Here is a 4282-nt window from a genome sequence, read left to right as displayed (position 1 = left end):
TAAGGTCATGTCAAATAGTCATATTTTTCTCCCTTAGCTACACTATTGAATAATACAAAACATACAAACAACTTCCAAAATAAGATCTAATAGGAAAATCTTACCTGGAGATTTGCTAAAGATAATAATTCACTGGTTGCTAGTCAACTCCTCCCAAGACTCAGTCCAAAACATAAAAAAAAATTAAAATTAATAATTTTGTTAATCCGTTTTAACTACGCAACCAAGCTTATCCAAACTTACCCCAAGATTAAGGTTAAATCCAACACAACCTTAAATGAAAAAATTCACAACCTCAATTCCTCCAATTATATTGGATTCTTTGAGCAAACATAAATCAACTTAAATCCATAACTTAACTCATTTGGGACAAAATAGATAATTAATGGGTATCAAACCCAATCAAAACTAAGCAAGAACTCACCAAAAGTGACTCCAAAATAGAGGACAGCTTGGCAGGGCAGTTGGCTCGGGCGCGCGGCTCGTGGAGGAAGAAGCACGCGTGCAGCTTGGAAAACGGTGACGGCTCGCACAAGAGACCGTGGCTCACGCAGCTCGGTGGAGGGAACGCGACTCGAACTAACACGACTTGGACGCGTGGCTCGCAAACAGAAGACCGACTCGGCGCCTGTCCTTGACCGTCAAACGCGACGATGGCCTGCAGCGCTGTGCGAATGGAGGCTACGACCAGTGACGGTTTCGACGAAGGAGAAGGCTACGACCAACAACGATTTCGACGGAGGAGGGGCGACCGGTTTCAAGTGATTAAGAAGACAAGAAGAAATGTTCGGCTCGACAACCACCGACCAGATCTTTGGTAATCGAGAGACGGCCGGTTGCGGGTTGAGTTCTCCGACGATGACTGCGCTACGGTGGATGGTGACCTGAGGAACAATGAGACGATGGCGGTTGAATAGTGAAGAAAAATGTAGAGTTGAAGATGAAATTACGTTTCACGAAGTGACATTATTTAATGAACATGATAACATAAATATATAATTATCTTTCCCCTTTTCCAAGTTAACTAATAATAACAATATATTAGAAAAGATTTCAAAAACAACAAATTTTACAAAATACTTACAATCTATAGCAAATTTTATCACTACTGATATGGTGTAACGATAGAATCCAACAATTTGTTATAACTTATAAATATTTAGATTTAGTTTGCTATTTTTAAAAATGCCCCTTTATTTCTTGTGTTCTTATAAAACCAAAATTGTACTGATTTAATTTTAACACAAAAATAATAACTGATCAGCACACATATGTTAAATTTAAGTAAAAAGGAGAAAAAGGGAAATTAAACAGCAAGCAAATAATCATTTATTCCATTAAAAAAAATTACAGTTACACTTTAAATTGGCACAAAAAGACAAACATAATATGCTTTTTGCTTCTTCTATTCTTCAAACACTGAAGGAGCTGGCTCAATCAATCTTCCTGGTAAGAACAAAGAAAATATAAGAGATACTGTGTTATAATCAATTAATGATAAATGTGTATGAACAATAAAATGCTTCATTATTTGATATTACATATAATTATTATATACAAGTTCAAACTTTTTACATCATAAAGTCAAAACGTCGTTCTAGAGAGAAAAATACATTAGAAAGAGAGAATTTCAAAGCATAATACCATAAAAGCGTAATTATGGACTTGCATGGAATTACTTTCTAGAATGTAGCACTTTTTAAGCTCTCGAAAATACAACTAATGCAAACCAACCCAAATTTTAACTAAATATTGACCAATTGGTATACCCCAACTTCGTCTCTTTCCATACATATATTATTTCTCAATCATCTTGAGCTTGGATATGGGAAAGGAACCTCACAACATACTCAATATTAATATTTAACTCCAAAAGGCTAAATTTATCTTAAACCATCACCTTTATACTTTCATATTCAATTCTATTTTTATATTTATCGTTTTGTTTTATAAAAAAAAATTGAGTTCAGGAGTGATCTAACAATGTATATTACCTTGTTCCATCAATGCTTAATGACTTGATCGCGTAGATCTTCGATAAGGAAAAGGAATTTCACCAGACTCAATATGCTTAACATCCTCCACAAGAAGTTGATAATGGCTTTTCACTTCTTCTTCAGTTTTCCCACCAATGGCCTTCGCAACATTCAGCCATCTCTCAGGTGTGTCTTTATCATAAACTGCCAAAGCTTTCTCAAATGCTTTGTTTTGGTTTATAGTCCATGTAGTGCTTGGTCCATGAGCAGTCATGGAAGCCATTGACAAAATAAAAAGGAAGCCTTAAAAGGGTTTGAAGTGAAGGGAAAATAAAAGGTAATGATAATTAAAGGGTTAGAGAAAAAAGAAAGGACTAAAAAAGAAGTATTATTTTGAAAGGTGAAAAGAACGATATGTGTGAGCTAAAGACCAGGGTGTGGGTACTCTTTATATAGGAAGGAAAAAGGTTGAGAATACTTTTTGCCATTTGCAATAGAATCTTAATGATTTGTGTGATTTGAAACCACAAATTATAGTTTTAGTACAAAAGACAAATAACAATTGGGAATGGAAAGAGAATTAGAATCTCTAACTGGAGTTTTTGTTTCTCCTTTGCAGGAAAAGTAAATTTTGAACTGATGGTTTGTTTGATAAAAGTTAAGTCCCTCCATTTTTATGTCATTTGTGTTAGACTCTATTTAGTTCTTAAATTTGGAAGTGCCTGTGTCTTGGGTGGTTATTAAACTCTCAATTTTATATTCAATAAACTAATAATGTTGTTGACCGATTCGTTAATTCTTTTGAATATTAAAGACTTAGTAGCTAGATATTTTCAAAGATCAGTCACTTTAGTAGATACAAATTTAAAAGGATCATGTATCGATTAAGTTCATAAATCAAATTGGTAGATACGGACCTATACTCTTGACATTTAAAATAAGAACACAATGTGACAACCCTAAATTAATAATCAACTGTGACAACCCTTTTAATTAATAATGGATAAGAACACACAATGTAGAAAAAAGCAACCATTGAGTAGAATACTTGTCTTAATTAATAATCAAATGTGACAACCCTAAGACTAAAACTAACTCATAGTTCTCTTAAATAATTGAATCTGAAGAAAAGAAATAAACTCTCATTCGGAATAAAAGCTGATGCTTCAATGAAGTAAAATTTCAAATAAAAACATTATGGCCAGATATTTTGTAGGAAGATCGTGTAATGACAAAAATGGAAGTTGAAACTATACTTTGAGACAACAGCAAAAACAAGTTCCTTAGAAAAATATAAAGCTAACTAATCCCATCATACCCTAACCCAAGAACTAATCATGTTCATTTATTTTAACTCAATTCAAATTCATTGTGAGTTGATAAGTCAACTCAAAAAATGCACCGTTTAGATTGATTTAATTGGTTTTTTCTTTTTATCAATAGGGTTTTATTGAATATTTTACCACGTTCAGTCAGGTCCATTTTAATACATTATCTAAAATGGAGAAGTAGAAAGTTTGAAAGAAACTCTTTCAAAAAAAATAGCAAAAAAAGTTATGATAGTAGTGTCCATGTCACTATATTTTTAAAATTTTAAAAGTAGCAAATTTAAAAGTCGATAACTCTATGATTACCGTTTGATATCACTAATTTTGTCATATTTGCAATATGCAAAAAATAGGTGCAATGAACTGTTTTTTAAAATATTTTTTATCATTTTATGCAATTTTTCAATTTAAAAGCGAATAACTATCTGATAGCATTTTGATAACTCTCTAATAGTTGTATGATATTATTAATTACTTGTCATATTTTTCATATTTGAAATAGGCAAAAAAAAAAAAAAAGGCACTATCAGCTATTTTTTTCTAAATCATATGATGCAATTTTCCACAAGGATACATACTCATCCCAAAATCTTTTAAATGTAAATGGAAAGAATTAAATCAGCTAAAATATCAAGAATATAAACATTTTATTTAGTAGACTAGTACAAGAAATATATATATATATAATATATATATATATATATATATATATATATATATTATTGGAAAAGAATTTATTGATTAATGCTAGAAAACGTTTTTGTACTTATATGATTGAGAGAATACAATCACATTCACATTATATTCTCAAATTCCTGGAATTGAAAAGGACCCAACTTTGTTGAGCAAGAGGCTACACTTAAATATCTATTAGAATATATATATAGGTCTAGCTTGGGGAAACAAAGGCATAAGGATCATAAAACCTATGGCTGTCCTTCCTTTGTTTTACTCCCTCTAGCTCCAACTTGAGATAGG

General features: G+C 31.8%; 1 long non-coding RNA gene across 1 annotated transcript; it reads right to left on the bottom strand.

Annotated features, from left to right (window-relative positions):
* Window positions 1-1306: 1306 nt before the first annotated feature.
* Window positions 1307-2396, bottom strand: LOC116405010. Its single transcript, XR_004218063.1, has 2 exons — window positions 1995-2396; window positions 1307-1446 (listed from the first exon to the last, which is right to left on the bottom strand). It is a non-coding gene; the product is annotated as an uncharacterized LOC116405010 (long non-coding RNA).
* Window positions 2397-4282: the final 1886 nt, after the last annotated feature.

This window comes from Cucumis sativus, chromosome 7 (assembly GCF_000004075.3).
Source record: "Cucumis sativus cultivar 9930 chromosome 7, Cucumber_9930_V3, whole genome shotgun sequence".
Classification (NCBI taxonomy): domain Eukaryota; kingdom Viridiplantae; phylum Streptophyta; class Magnoliopsida; order Cucurbitales; family Cucurbitaceae; genus Cucumis; species Cucumis sativus.
This window is presented reverse-complemented; position numbering and strand designations above follow the sequence as displayed.